A 16,420-nucleotide genomic window follows, 5' to 3' on the forward strand; every position below is an offset into this window, starting at 1 on the left:
AAGCCCTGCTTAAACTGTCTGCTGCCGGAGTGCCAGTGCCACAAACGAAACCAAAAGCCCAGTAGCCAACCAAAAACAACGTACGCCACCAGGGCAAGGCCTCGCCACCTCGGGCTCTATGGATCGAATCAAAGTCACCCCCTACCGGCAGTGGCCCATCCCCCAGGTGTTGCGCAGTCAGTAGAGTACTACTAAAGTTAAGTGTAACACACAAGTACATTAATTAACGCAGGCTGCAGCGACAAAATTAAAAACACAACAGCCCCTATAAATATAATTAGGAGGTTGTTGTGAGTGGTGGCGGGATCGCTTTCACTTACCCGCGTGTTGTAGTTACCGTGACCTGCCCTGACCTCGATGTTCACTTCTCAAGGCTCCTCGTCAGGCTCCTCGTCTCGACTCAATACCAGGAGGACTGCAGTCAGGGCTCGAGTCGGGGTACCACGCGGGTGGACGGCGTCCCACCACTTATTTTACTGTGCTTTTACCGGGTGGACGCCGTCCCCCCTGCCCAAAAGATGGAACGGGTGCCTGAGTCTGCACCTGCTCGCGACTGAGAGCCTTCTAAATGCACCCAAGCCTCAGACTAATCTCCCCTTCCACCTCACGCCATCCCCTTGCCAGCATTTCTCAGAGCACAGCCGAGGCGCCAAGGCTTCAAGGAGCTGCGCCGTCAACACGCCGAGCATGTCACTTCCAGGGACACCGACAGATGCCCGTAGTGCCGTCTGTAATAACCGTGTAATCTGAGGAATGGGTCCTGTGTATAGTGTGTTCTGGTGTTTTGAGTGACTGCCACTTACTGCAGTATTATACTTCTACATGTATCTTGTGTGTATTCACGTGTATTGGAGCGTCCCCCCACTTCTTTTTTTAGGACTTGTGCCCTGACTGCAGTACACAGCATGGCAATAGCAATGATAGCATGCACAAGCCAGCCACGACGAAGCAAGCCAAAAGTAAAACTGGGAAATACTGGAATTTGGTGGTCTTTGGACTCCTCCCCCAGACCCCAGCAAACCAATCACATGCAAAACAACAAACTGTTGCTAGGTCTGGTGGAAGAGGCAATGGCCACTGCCACACCCCCACAAAATCAAAGCCGCCCGGACTGTCCCGCCCTCAGCCATTGAAACTAATGGAGGGCCTCCAACTCCTCCTGGGCCAAAGGGATAACGCCCAAATATAAATGCTATTCTGGCAGTGAGACACAGGCTGCACGCTCCAGTGTGTCGTCACTGCCCTGCTTTATGGCTCCAGGTCGAAGAAATCTTCGCCCAGCCAAAAGCATGTGCAGAACAAGGCCATCCTCCACCACCCCCTTAAAAAAACAACATTTGAACATGTTTGTTTACCGAGCACAAGCAGCCAGCAAAATGCATTGCTAACTGCTCAGTGTTCCATCATGCATTTTGTTAGTCCCCCACAGTCCCCCACAGGGTGTGAGGGCGACGCCCATCTTGCCCGTGTACACCAGCCGCCCCTGGGTTTGACATGGTAGGGTTGTAACTTACGCCATTAAGGCAAGTTATATGCAGTTACTTTGCATGGATTTCTGTTGCTGGATCTAAGATCCAATAAGGCTGTGTGTTTCTTGGCATTGCAGGGTTTGAGACACATCGATGGCCGATCCAAGTCAAGTTAAGTCAAGTTAAAATTTGTATAGCGCTCTCCTGACCCAGAGGGTCTCAAGGCGCTTGAGGAGGGGGTGTTCGCTACTTATCAAACAGCCAAGTTTTGAGTTGTTTTCTGAAGGAGAGTTGTTTCTGTGTGAGGCGGAGGTGGGTGGGGAGAGAATTCCAGGTTTTGGCCGCTAAGTAGGAGAAAGATCCTTCCTCCCATGGTAGTTCTTCAGAAGCGTGGAATTGCGGCGAGGGCTTGATTGGAAGATCGGAGTTGCTGGGTGGGGGTGTAGAAGGTCAGGCGCGAGTTGAGGTATTTAGGTCCTAGGTCGTAGAGAACCTTGTGTGCGTGGCTGAGGAGACGGAACGTTATTCTCTTGTTTACGGGGGAGCCAGTGACTTCGGTGGCCTCTGACCTGAAAGGGGGAGGCGGACTCTTTGGGTTCTTCCGGCGAGGAAAGTGATGATCCAATCCAATGCTTTTCCTTGTATCCCGGCGTTACTGAGGCGTTGTACTAGGGTGCTATGACAGACCGTGTCAAACGCTGCAGAGAGGTCCAGGAGGATGAGGGCAGCTGTTTCCCCGTTGTCGAGTAGTGTTCTGATGTCGTCTCTGGCTGCGATGAGGGCGGTCTCGGTGCTGTGTTTGGCTCGGAAGCCAGACTGAGAGGGGTCGAGGGAGCCGTTGGACTCGAGGAAGGCGGCGAGCTGACTGTTGACGGTCTTCTCTATGACTTTGGCAGGGAAAGAGAGGAGCGAGATGGTGCGGTAGTTCTTAAGTTCAGTGGGGTCTGCTGTAGGTTTCTTTAGTAGGGCACTGAGTTCGGCATGTTTCCAGCTTTCCTGGAAGGTGGCGGTGTTGAGGGAGCAGTTGATGATATCCCCGAGATGGGGTGCTATGATGGAGTCAGCCTTGTTGAAGATGTGGTGGGGGCATGGGTCGGTTGGTGATCCGGAGTGTATGGAGTTCATCAAGCGGATGGTGTCTTCGGTGCTGATCGGGTTCCAGGTGCAAAGGGTGGTGGTGGGGGGCTTCAGTTCGGTAGTAAGGGGGGTGGACTGGTCGCTGAAGATGTTATGTATGTCAGCGATTTTGCTGTGGAAGAATGATGCTTGTGAGTCGCAGAGGTCTTGAGAGGGAGTGATGTCGCTGGAGACGGCGCTGGGATTGGTAAACTCTTTGACGATGCTGTAGAGTTCCTTGCTGTTGTGGGCGTTGTTGTCGATTCGATCCTGGAATGCTGATTTCTTGGAGGATCGGATCAGCTGGTGGTCTTTGCGGGTGGCGTCCTTGAGGGCGGTCATGTTGTCTGTGGTTGGGTTTTTTCGCCACGTTTTCTCGAGGGTGCGGCAGTTCTTTTTGGAGTTCTTGAGGTCGTCATTGAACAAGGAGGCTTTTTTGCTACCTTTGTTGTTGTGATGGTTTTTCAGGGGTGCTAATTCGTCAGCGCAGTGGGTGATCCATTGTGCGAGATTGGGTCCGATGATTTGGCGGGAGGGTTTTGGTTTAGCGATGTGGTGAGTTGGTCGGTGGTAATTGTGTTCCAGTTTCTGCGGGGGACTTGTTGTGGGTGGTGGTGGGTCGTGGTCTTTCTAAAGTTGAAGTGGACGCAGCTGCGGTCTGTCCAGTGGAGTCCTGTGGCGTGGTTGAAAGAAACGTGCTTGCTGGAGGAGACGATTGGGTCCAGCGTGTGTCCAGCGTGGTGGGTGGGGGTGTTTAGCAGTTGTTTGAGTCCGAGATTAGCGAGGTTGTCCAGAAGGGTGGTGGTGTAGCTGTCGTTGTTCTTCTACAGGTGGAAGTTGAGGTCCCCTAGGAGAATGTAGTCCTCGGAGGGGAGGGCGTGTGGGCTGATAAAGTCGGTGATGTCTTCGCTGAATTGTGTGCGGGGTCCTGGTGGTCTGTAGATGAGGGTGCCTCTAAGTGTGGTCTTGGGGTTGGTGTGTATCTGGAAGTGAAGGTGTTCGGCAGCTGTGAGGGTGTCGTCGGAGCTGGTCGTGATGCGGATGGTGTTCTTGTGAACGATGGCGATACCTCCTCCTGTTTGGTTGATGCGGTCCTTTCGGATGATCTTGTATCCGTCCGGGATGGCTACGGAGATGTTGGGCGCTGATGAGGCGTTCATCCAGGTTTCTGTAAGAAAGGCAACGTCCGGTGATGTGGTGTTGAGTAGGTTCCATAGTTCAATGGCGTGTTTGGGGACCGAGCGCGTGTTGAGCAGGATCCAATTTAGGTGGTTGTTGTTTGGGCTCTGTTTGGCGGTAGTGGTTGCAGTGTGGGTCCTGATGCAGCAGAACTTGCAGGATTGGCAGGTGAAGGGTCCATGGGTGCGTCCTGGGGCGGCTCGGTGGCAGTCGGGTAGTCGGCCGGTGTTAAGTGCAGAGAGGGTTGCGACATCGTACGTTAGGCGGGTGGAGTGGTTTTTGCGGGGGCCAGGGGGTCTTCCGCTAGGCGCGGTCAAGGCGCGGATGGACGTAGACGGGCTTACCTTTGGCGCGCCTTCGGCGCGCTTAGGGCGCGCCCGCTGCGCGTAAATGCATCTGTCATAAGTAGATAGTGGCGAGGGCGTAGCGAGGGAGGAGCAGCTGGGAGGCGGGAGGCGGGAGCGGGGTGGCGAGTGGGGAGGGGATCGTACGGCGATGCTGTATATAATAAGACAGGTGCTAATTTCGAGCTACATGCAATGGCAGTGGCGCCAGAGCCTTCAACGACTCTAGGATACTGACACAGTCTAAAGAGATATTTTTTGTTCACAAACCCAGGTCTTCCTCCAGGCGGATAGCAGCACTCTCTGACCCGCTTCATTACACCACTACCCCATGCCAGCCATGAAGCTGTGGGGGACCAGCCGACCTCCACCTCATCGTAATGGATTGCTCAGTCAGGAGTAGGGGCAAGTCTATAAACCGAAGTTGTTCTTTCTGCGCCTTATGGAGCCGCATCAATCCCAAAAGGAATACTGCAGGAGTACGCGGAATGGGGACACCAACCATAGCTGATATCAGTGATAACAATTCTAACCAGTAAGACATAATCACGGTGCATTGACATAACATACATAGCAGGTTAGCATCTTATATTTTACATCTAGGACAGCAGTGCTGTGTGGCTGGGAAGATACGCTGCAGAAGGTGCAGGGTGAGATATGCCCTCTGCAAAAAAATGTATTGAATGAAGTTGAATTTGGCATTCCGTGGGATTCTCAAAGGGTATGCCAAGGACCTGCTCCAGTCCCCATACATCATGTCTGTACCCAAGTCTTCGGTGCATTTGTTGCTTAAAACATTCTGTGAAATTCTAGTTTGGTTAGTTATGCCTCTGTAAAGCCAGTTGGTGAGGTGTCGGCCATTCACTATCAGGTACGTTATGAAGACCATTTGATGGTGGGGAGGTTTCTCCCTGTGGGGGGACGAATGTTTCTTTACATATTGCAGAAGTGTGGCATGTAGTAAATCTAATGCATCCGTGACTCCTTTGCTCCAGACAAAATTGTCGTGTTCCATAAATGTGCTGTTGTGAAATAGGTCTCCCACTCTAGCTAAACCGCCTTCAGCCCAGGGGAGCAGTCTCAGTTTAGTGAGGAGGCCATTTGGGGTCAGGATCCCAAGTAGTGGTATGGTGTCAGAGTAAGGGAGGCAGCCACGTGTGTAGTGTGTGGATTATTTCTAATAAATGAGAGCTGTGCGTAAAAGCAGCGAGCATCGGTCGGAATCTTAACCTCTGGTAGGATCAGAGTATGAACCCGTCCGCGATCCACATTGGCAGGTGAATAATTTAATTTAATGTAAGTTACGCCCTGACAGCCAATCTGAGAGCCACTGTAACCTAGTCCCCTTTATCAGTGTCCAGTTGCAGCTTATTCAGTCCTACTCTGCGGTGGCCACTTCCCCAAATCAAAAAAGAAAGAGTGATGTTCATAGTTAAGCAGCAGCGTCGGGATCACAACCGGCAAATTGGTTAAGAAATACAGTAGCAAGGGGAGGGCTACCATTTTCGAAATTGCCACTCGGCACATCTATGATAGCAGTAGGGAGGACCAGAAGGTTATATGTGAGTGTAGCGAGCGCATAGCCTTACCTAGGTTGACGTCAATGAGGTTTGGTGTTGAGCGATAAATCTGTATACCCAGATATTTTAAAGTATGTGCTGCGACTTTTAAAGAATGAGGGCCAAACTGAACCGTCTCTGGGCAATCCACTTGCCGGGAAAAAAGGCATAATACATACTGACATTAATTCTGATGCCCGAAAGCAACGCAAAAGCATAAAAAATGCCTGTGGCCAGTGATAGAGAGGTGAGGTCTTAAGCATACAGAATGATGTCATCTGTGTATGCGGAGATAATGTGTGTTGTTTGGCCGATACGTATGGCCGGTTGTACAGCCGATAACCGTACCCTAAGGGCTAAGGCTCCAGGGCCAGCACAAACAACAGAGGAGACAGTGTGCAACCCTGCCGTGTGCCTTTTCAAACCGGGTACTCCTCCGAGATATGTCGCCCTGTACGGGCCCTTGCCCTGGGGTCCTTGTACAGGAGCCTGACCCACACTAAATAACCCGGCGGGATGCCAAGTAGTTCAAGTGCAGGGAATATGTAGTCCAATATGAGCATATTGAATGCCTGTCTCAGATCCAAGGTGATACAACCTGCGTGGGCTCTCTCCTTGGGGGTTGCAGTCATAACATGGTAAAACCTGCTGATGTTAAGTGAAGTGCACTGCACTGGTACAAACCCACATTGATCTGGTTGGATTAGGTTGTGTAAATATGGAAGTAGGCAGCCAGCCAGTACTTTACTGAATAGATTGTAGTCTGTAGTGATTAGAGATAGTTGGGGGGAACTCTGAAAGATACATTGCCTGGCGTGCTGGTTTGGAGAGAGACATTAAGAGTGCCTGTCTCATGGTGGGTGGCAATGACCCCGAGAACAGCGCAGCATTACACAGTTTCTCTAGTTGTGGCACAAGAGTATCCGCAAACGTGGCATTGAATTCGGACGGGAGGCCGTCCAGACCTGGGTCCTTGTTTTGAGGGAGACTCCTGATGGCTGCCTTGATTTCAGACCTTGTGATACTGCCAGATAGAGCGTCTTGCGCTGTTTTTTCAAATTGTGGGAACTGTGCGCCTGTTCAAAATGGCATCAAGGGGTCTTCCACCAATGGTGGGGGGGGGGGGGGAACTGTTACAAGTCTTGGCAATATTCACAAAATGCTGCATTTATATCCCATTGTATATTCAGGGTATCCCCAGCGCTAGTGGTTATCTCATGGATCAGGGGATGTGGGGGGTAATCTCTGAGAATACGTGCTAATAGCGGGCCAGCCTTATCAGCATCAGGCGGAGGACTGGCTGGAAACCTTCACCAATGTGCGGGCCTCGGGACATGGCCACAACAACAAGGCTACCGAAAATTAAAGGCCCTTTTCGCAACTGGTGGAGAGAGTAACGTTATACGAGAATAATGACACCGCCTTTGCCACTTGTGGGTCCACGCTCGGAGCTGATCCTGAGCTGACAGCAAGACACCATGCAGGCAGTTGCAGAGATCAGGGGTTCCCCGATGAAGAGAATGCATCTAAATCCAGCCAATGAGACATGTCTAGTGATGACGAACAGATATATGGCCTACAGAATTCGCAGGATTCAGTAGGAAAAGTAGATGTCAACCAGCAGACGGCGTACTTGATTGCATAAACGCTGCAAGCTTCTGTATTTGTATGGACTATAAATTGAGGTATTGGGGTGTATTTGTGGGGGAATGCTGTTGCTAGACGCGTAGACACCTGGGATGCACGCTGTTACTAATCCACAGTATTTTCTCAATACTGTGTTGAACACTGAAATACATGAGGGAACCGGTACGACTGAAACGTATATTTTATTGCTGATTTGTGAAATATTGCTGAGTTAACATTTGAAGTTTGCCCCAACTATATTGTATGTTGCCTGCGCATAGGGAGCCCCTGAGACGCTAGAAACGAGGACTGTACTCTAAAGTATAGCAGTTTGCAGCGCACCACCCAGGATTGTTTTGAATGTTATCTCAGATTGGGAGTTTGGAGGATGGCTGGTTACATTATCGGATTTTTGGAATTATTAAAGCATATATCTTTTTGTGAGAGGTCAACTGTTAAGAGTAGATTCATACAGTGTACCATGCTGCGAGTCAGCGAGCAAAGAGGGGTATGTAATGATGAGCTGTGTTTAATTAACACAGCTGTTGGGCTGCCACGTACACAATTTCACCTGAATGCGTTGGAGGGTTAATGTCTTCAGTTAAGATTGGTACATGGGGAAAAGCTTCGCGAGCATCCGAGATGGCCGCGTGAGCTAAGAGCTCCCGAGACCCTCGCTGCCTCCTACATATATACTGAAACGAATCTGGATTATTCGGATGGAATATTGAAATGCAGACCCGGCAGAGGCACTAGCTGCTTTCCAAAATCGATTTGGACATTGGGAAAATGAATTACACCGATCGCAACTTTCTGGCCCACAGGGGTGGAAGGGCATGGAGCTCAAGTGGCACCAATACCCAGGCAGTAGTTGAAGAACAACGGCTAGCTGCAGTGGGATCGATGCCCCTGGTCAACTTTCGGTTTCGTTTTTGAGACCTCACTGGTGAGCGAGGGTGTTATCGACAGATTGATCATCCGCCTCCGCTGGGCGCTTCACTCTGCAGTGTATCTACCGCAAGTACTTGGTGCGGACCGGGAGAAACCCTTTCTCAACCTGAACATTTGAATTCTAGTGGGCTACGAAGTGCGGATATTGACACCAGGTCGCACAGGGCCCTCCGGGGCACAGAACCCAATATGGCGGGCAAGCAAGACGGAGACCGGCGGAAGACCAAGATCACCGGCAGGGGCAGTGTGACGCAGGCGGATAGTATCGAACGATTCACCCAGCCGAGGGGATCACCCGGTACCATCCCTAAAACTACCGGAGGGGCGAATGTCACTTTTGAAGACCCAGAGGAATTGAGCCTCCAAGTCGTCATGGGCGCCATTGCTGGCATGAAAACTTCAATCGGACAACAATACGAGGCTCTGGCTTTAAAGTTGGATACCGTGGCTGTGAATGTCACCTTAATCAGGGCGGACCTCTACAAAACGAACGAGAAGGTAAAATCCCTAGATTTGGCCACAGCCAGTCTCACTACCGACGTTTCTGACTTGCAAACGGAGGTCCGTAATTTGCAAACTGCCAACGAACAGTTTGCCCGCCGATTGGAGGATTCCGAAAAGCGTGCAAGGCGGAATAACATACGCATTATTGGTATTCCTGAAAAATCTGAAGAAACCGCAACGGATCTTTTTGTGGAAGATCTGGCCCTCAATCATCTTGCCCCCAAAGGCTTGAGTAAATTCTTCGCGGTGGAACGGGCGCACAGAGTGCCGGGCGGGAGGCCGAAGCCGGGTGCCCCACCAAGTCCTATTATCGCTAGGATTTTCAACTTCCGCGATAGAGACGCTATTTTGCAGGCCTCGAGAGTGGGTGCACCCGTCAAGTTTGAAAATACTACAGTGAGCTTCTACCCGGACGTCACTCAATCTGTCCAAAAACAACAATTGGCCTTTCAAGGAGTAAAAAGGCGGATGCGAGACATGGATTTGAAGTACGCTATGCTCTTCCCTGCACGGTTGCGGGTCGAATATGAGGACAAGGCCTTTTTCTTTGACCGCCCAGATGTGGTTAGTGACTGGCTTGACACTCTGCCCGTGAGAAGAGATCCGGCAGACCGCTCTGGGGGTACGGAAGACGGCGGATCGGCGCAAGAATAAGGAATATTGACTAGGTTCACTGAACTATTGCATAGTGTACTGCTGGGGGTCGCATATCGTATGTATAAATATGTTTTGCAGCTTCTACGAGGTGGCGGGAGGGACAGGGACTCGTCCTCCTCTGGGGTTTCTTTCTGTAGACTAGTTAGTGAATGGGGCGACAGGCACACTGCAAGTTGGGGTGGCTGATGGGTCAGACACAGAATGCAGGGAGGGGGGTAGATGCTTGGTTTTCTGGTTGGGGGGCGGGGGTTGGGTGTTGGGGTTTGATTTGGTTTAACACAAGGTGCCGTATCGTTTGCTTATTGTCCGCTGGTGATGCGTCTTTCTCTGGGATGGGGTGGTGGTCACTATTGCGATGGGGGATAGGGGGTTGAGACTAATGTCATGGAATGTCAATGGTCTCGGGGACAGAATTAAAAGAGGGGTGGTTCTCCAACTACTCAAGAGAATGTCACCAGATGTGGTCCTGCTACAAGAGACACACCTTATAGAAAATTCCTGCTCATCCATGAGCAGACGAGGTTATCGTCTTGTCGCTCATTCGGGCTTCACCTCCGGGTCTCGGGGTAGGGGTAATGATCAGAGCCTCCCTCCCCTTGGAAATTGACGAGGTGATTTATGATGACAGGGGACGTTATGCAGTGATAGTGGGCAGATGGGAGGTAAAGACCATACTTCTAATGTCTGTTTATGTCCCACCTAGTCTGCAATAGTCCACATTTGAAGATATCGGTAAAGTATTTCTGAATCTCCCGGAAGGATTCCTGATAGTGGGTGGTGACTTTATTTCGGTTGTTTGTGGGAGGGAAGATCGTTATCCACCTAGGGACCTGCCGGGATCAAAGACTTGGCTGAGTAGGCTTATGGACACTTTGGGATTAGTAGATTGTCGGCGCTTGCTACACCCTGGGCAGACACAATACACCTTCCACTCCGGGCACATGGCAGCCTCTCTAGGCTTGATTATGTACTGATGCCAGCGGCGCAGGCCATGATGGTTAAGGAGGTTAGACATCTGCCTCGTGGCATTTCAGATCACTACCCGCTACTCATGGTGTTGGATACTGGTGTTGGAGCAGAAGGGAGGTTAGCTCCCATAAACCCATGGTACCTCCGCAACCCTAGGACCCGTGCAGCATTGGTTAAGTCTAAAGAGCACTATTTACTTGAAAACTTGGGGTCAGTGTCTTCTGCTGTTTCACTTTGGGAGGCTTTCAAAACAGTTATCCGTGGGCAGGCTTTGTCGTTGATTTCCTGTGCCAAGAGGAGTAAACATGAAGAAGTAATCCGACTTGAATCCGAAATAGACGAGTTGGAAGAAGATTTGGAACATGATGTTACTCAGGAGAAATTTCATGCTCTTAGTCTCAAACAGAGTGATTATAAAGCACTGGTCACTGACGCTGCCAGATCCATGAGTAGAGAGCAGCAGGGGCGTTGTATTATGATGTTGGGGATAAGGCAGGTAAATTGATTGCATGGCTGGACAAGAAGGAGAGAGCGAGTCGGGTGGTTCCGGTGATTGAAAGTCAGAGTGGTATGAGAGTTACTGACCCAGTGGAAATAGTGGAACGCTTCGCAGAATATTTTCAGGGGGTTTATTCTCCCGTATCGGACAGACCCGAAGAGGACTCGCATTTGCCGCTCATTTGCTTAAACTCTACATGCCAACAAGGAGGATACCTGAACGCTGAACTGGGAGGGCGCTTTGCAACACCTAATCTGCACAGGAAAGGTCGCGCCGCTGGTGGGAGCTTCTCCGCAATCGGTGGACAGCCTGCACGCTCCCAGCGTGCACTAGACCTTGAGGCTACCTGTTGGCTCCACCGGGGGACTGCGAGGACCAGCAGCCTCTACACCTAACAGCTGGTGCCTCTTCCCCCGGCGGCCACGCCCCCCCATTTGCCTATTTACTTTTCGCGACACCCGCTTCGCGGGTGCCGCTCATTTGCTTAAACTCTACTTGCCAACAAGGAGGATACCTGAACGCTGAACTGGGAGGGCGCTTTGCAACACCTAATCTGCACAGGAAAGGTCGCGCCGCTGGTGGGAGCTTCTCCGCAATCGGCGGACAGCCTGCACGCTCCCAGCGTGCACTAGACCTTGAGGCTACCTGTTGGCTCCACCGGGGGACTGCGAGGACCAGCAGCCTCTACACCTAACAGCTGGTGCCTCTTCCCCCGGCGGCCACGCCCCCCCATTTGCCTATTTACTTTTCGCGACACCCGCTTCGCGGGTGCCGCTCATTTGCTTAAACTCTACTTGCCAACAAGGAGGATACCTGAACGCTGAACTGGGAGGGCGCTTTGCAACACCTAATCTGCACAGGAAAGGTCGCGCCGCTGGTGGGAGCTTCTCCGCAATCGGCGGACAGCCTGCACGCTCCCAGCGTGCACTAGACCTTGAGGCTACCTGTTGGCTCCACCGGGGGACTGCGAGGACCAGCAGCCTCTACACCTAACAGCTAGTGCCTCTTCCCCCGGCGGCCACACCCCCCCATTTGCCTACTTACTTTTCGCGACACCCGCCTCACGGGTGCCGCTCATTTGCTTAAACTCTACTTGCCAACAAGGAGGATACCTGAACGCTGAACTGGGAGGGCGCTTTGCAACACCTAATCTGCACAGGAAAGGTCGCGCCGCTGGTGGGAGCTTCTCCGCAATCGGCGGACAGCCTGCACGCTCCCAGCGTGCACTAGACCTTGAGGCTACCTGTTGGCTCCACCGGGGGACTGCGAGGACCAGCAGCCTCTACACCTAACAGCTGGTGCCTCTTCCCCCGGCGGCCACGCCCCCTAACTAGCTCACCATAAATTGAACAGACCCAAACGCACCGCTGGACGCGCGCGGGGCGAAGCCCGGGCCAAGGGCGGGCCCGTTTAAGCCTGTTCAAGACCGGGCAGGACTGGACTGGGCCACCCTATTTTCAGTTTGCTTTTATATTTTGCCACTGACAAAACATCTATTTTGGTCCCGCCAGTTTTTGCTATTTGGCCTTAGAAGTTTCATTGTACCTTACTACTGTTACGATCCTTATGGTACAATGTGTCCGAGAACCACCAGGAATACTGTTAAAAAGCAGGCTCAATCTGCAGCTGAGGTCATTGGGCCAATAGACCAATTCATAACGAAAGCTAACGATGCCATTGAGCAGGGTATCATTCTATTGGACCGGAGGATCTCACAGGACCTGATGATTGACAGACGCTCTTCAATGGGCTTACTGGCCACTGCAAAAAAAAACCTTCGTCCTGTTGATCTGCCCCCTCCAGTGACAGCACATGCAGAAATGCACACCGTCCCCCGCACAGTGGACCTATCTGCATCCCTAGATCTTTCCGAATCCCATTTCTCTCTTGAAAAATCTCCAGTTATTTTTGTTACCCAACCAGATAATCCCCCCTCCTCCCTAATAGCCAGGGGTATACGAGAAGGAGCAATTCCCAAAATATTGAAGAAGAAGGCAACTACTAAGTCCCACCACTCCACCATTCCTTCTTCTACAACTATCCTTGCAACTCCTTCTGTCTCTGATCCTCCCCCGCAAATCTTTACCCCTTCAACCCCCACCATTCTCCTTCACTGTCAAGTGCACAAGCAGTGGATCCTATCTCTGTTAACCCGAATATCAGCTGTACTAGCTCCAGTAGCTATGACAGTGGAGGAGACATGGAAAATGGTAACCTTACAACTAACACATGTAGCAACGATAGCTTACTGCTTACCAGAATTGGAGATTTATTTAAATCCCACTTGGAACCAATGGAAAAGGCTCTACACTTGGTTCAGTCCCAACTAACTCAACTGTCTCTAGGACTAAACCAAAGTAAGGGAAACAAGAAGGATTCCAACTTGGCGCAAGGTAGGCCCACTACTTTAAACGTAAAAACATCAAAGCCTGTAACCTCTGCGCAGAATCCCAACACCAACAAACAAAAAGCCCCAGAGAAGCCTACTCAAAAACATTCTTTAGCACCTACAAACAAGCCGCAACCACCTCCCAAATCCACTAATCCCTTACCGTCACATTCTGCAAACAATCCCAACCCAACATCATCTACCCATTTAAATCCTCTTTCTTCCCTTTCTACCACCGCAGTCCCCACTCCTGCCCCCACCCATCCCAAAAACTCTACTGGATTCAATACCATTCCGAAAAACCATAAGAGAAGGACTCCCCCTATTCATCTCCCACCCGAGGCTTCTCCATATGTAGTAATAATGACTGGTGTTCCGGAACTCTCCCCAAACCAAGACGAACCGGTATGGTCTTTAAAAAACAAAGTAATATACTGGTTGTCCAGCAACATACCTCTTCCAATCTTTATGGACAACAGAGTTACTACAGTGCGCAGAGTGCCTTGGCTAGGCAACGAACCGAAAAACATCCAGGGCGACTGCGTTATAGTAAACTTTGCAGATCCCAATACAGTCGAGCATATCTGCTCCTGGGGTGATCATACCTCTACTGAAGGGATAGCCACTCACAATCTGTCGTACTTCTATCCCCCGACTACACGACGTAACGCTGGTCCTCCGTGGTCCTGGACCAGGGTAGGGAACTGGGGTGGGATTAGAGATCAAGACCAGTGGTCTGGGTACGGTTTTAGCAATCCATCACCAGGCCACTTTAACAACTTTAACAACTGGAGAGGCCCACCATTATCCAATAGATATGACTGTTTGGATATGGTGGACTGACCACCAACTCTACCCATCTCAGACAGTGGCCCCAACAATGTTCCGCCCAACCCCAAACACTCCTGTAAGAGCACTCGGGCGGTCGGCTCTATTTTGCCACCCCTGTCTGGTACCCAGCCCGAGTCTTGTCCTCCCCAGCAACCCTTGACCCAACAGCCGTCAACTTCTACTCACCAGGATTTGTGTCACACTTTGTCAGCTACCCCAGTTGACTCACCTCTGAGCCAACAACCTATTATTCTTCAACTCAGTGATCCAAAACCTACCCTCTCCCCTTCCGTCCCAACCACTCAGTCCTTGTCCCAACCCCCACACTCCTCTGCTGAACCTCAGTTTTCAAACCCTATTTTTTCATCAACCCAGGATCTTCCAGTCATATACTGGAACGTAGCTGGCCTTAGATCCAAAATCCATCTCCAGTCCTGGCTAGAAGTGACCAATAAATGTAAGCTAATCTGCCTTCAAGAAACCTGGGCAATTGATCCTATTCACATCCAGGGCTTCAAAACATTCCATCTTCCGGCCATACCGTCCACTCATGGAAGACCCAAGGGTGGCTTAGCCATTTACATTTCCAACTTAATTCCTTTTACGACCACGGAAGTCCCGTTAGTCTTTCCAATCTTTCAAATTCTCAAATTAGTTCCAGACAATAGTTCTTGTTATTATTTCATCAATATGTACAATAATTCCACGGCTGGTGACTGTGTAAAATCTTTGTTGGAAATCACTTTATATTTACAAGATCAGAAAGCCAAGAACCAACAGCTACAATGCCATGTTGTGTGTGGTGGGGATTTCAATGTTTATTTGTGTAACAACTATAACAAAGGTATTTGTGGGCTCCAAGACGAGCACGACGCCCCCCTGGCCCACTTCGCCCACAGTGGTGTTGGTGACGCTTTAAATAACTGTATTTTTGCTCTAGAACTTGAATTCGCGAACATTTTAGTGAGTCCTGCTGTTGAGTTCAAGACGACTTTTCACGGTAGAGGATTTAGCACAATTATTGATTTTATCTTATGTTCCCAATCTTTAAACAACCGATTGAAACACTTTACAACTGGTACCGATCCCTCAAGCGATCACTACTCAAACAGCACCACTATAGTATTAAATACCCCATCCTCAGCCTGTCCAAAAACAAGCCTCTTAACGCAGCATTCCCTGGAGATGAGTAAAATTAATGGCTATACTCTCAAATGGTCGATGATCAATCCCTCAGAGGCCACTAGCAAGATCATCCAAAAAACCCTTCCCTTAATCTATCACTGTTTGGAAATGTCATCATCCCCTCAGCTGATCCTCTCTAGCTTCGTTAAAATCTTAGAAGCCATCAGACAAGAGCTTACTCGCCAACATAAGACTCACGATAACGATAAGGATTCCAGTGGGTGGTTTGATTCCCATTGCCGTAAAGCCCAGCGTGCACTATAAAACGCTCTACACAATCAAGTCAGGGACCAGCCCCTAATTGCGTCTTTAAGAAAAAACTATAAGATGGCACAAAAATCCCGTAAACGGGAAATAAAAAATAATCTCTGGGCCCAACTACACCAGAGCACACTAAGCAAGGACTGTACCCTGTTTTGGAGAACAGTTAAGGCCCCTTTCCTAGCTGATGCAACTGCTGTACGGCATCTTGACGTGGCAGTACCCGCTGATAAATGGGTAGCACACTACTCGCAGATCTTCGGGGACCCCACCTTGACAACTGAGGCTCCTAGACTAGAGGCCGCAGCTGTCACTAGTAACAATATCTACCCTATTGACCTCCACTTCGATATTGTGGAGGTGACCGCGGCGCTGACCTCCTCAAAGACCGGTAAAGCGCCCGGTCCTGATGGTGTCCCCTTAGACATCTTTGTTAGAAACATAGACCTATGGTCCCCAATTGTTACGCAGGTCATGTCCGCAGTGACTCAGATCGGCCTTATTGATTCTTGGTCCACTTCTGTGCTCCTACCCATATTTAAAAAGGGAGAACGGGACAACCCAGCCTGCTACAAGCCCATCTCCCTCTTGGATTCTCTGGGCAAGGTCGCTGGCAGATTAATTCTGGAGCGACTACGGGACTGGGCCACAGAGAATAAGATCTTAACCGACTTACAGTTTGGTTTCCAGGAGGGTCTGGGCACTGTAGAACAGGCCTTAAACCTGACTCTGCTTATGGGTAAATACGCCTGGGCCAAAGGCGGTAATCTTTACCTAGTCTATGTGGACTTGAGTTCCGCATTCGACTGCGTAATTCATTCCAAGCTATGGGCGATCTTGAGTAATCTGGGCATAGATCTTGCACTGCTGAATTTCCTCCG

Source organism: Lissotriton vulgaris, chromosome 1_1 (genome assembly GCF_964263255.1).
Source record: "Lissotriton vulgaris chromosome 1_1, aLisVul1.2, whole genome shotgun sequence".
In the NCBI taxonomy this organism is placed as follows: domain Eukaryota; kingdom Metazoa; phylum Chordata; class Amphibia; order Caudata; family Salamandridae; genus Lissotriton; species Lissotriton vulgaris.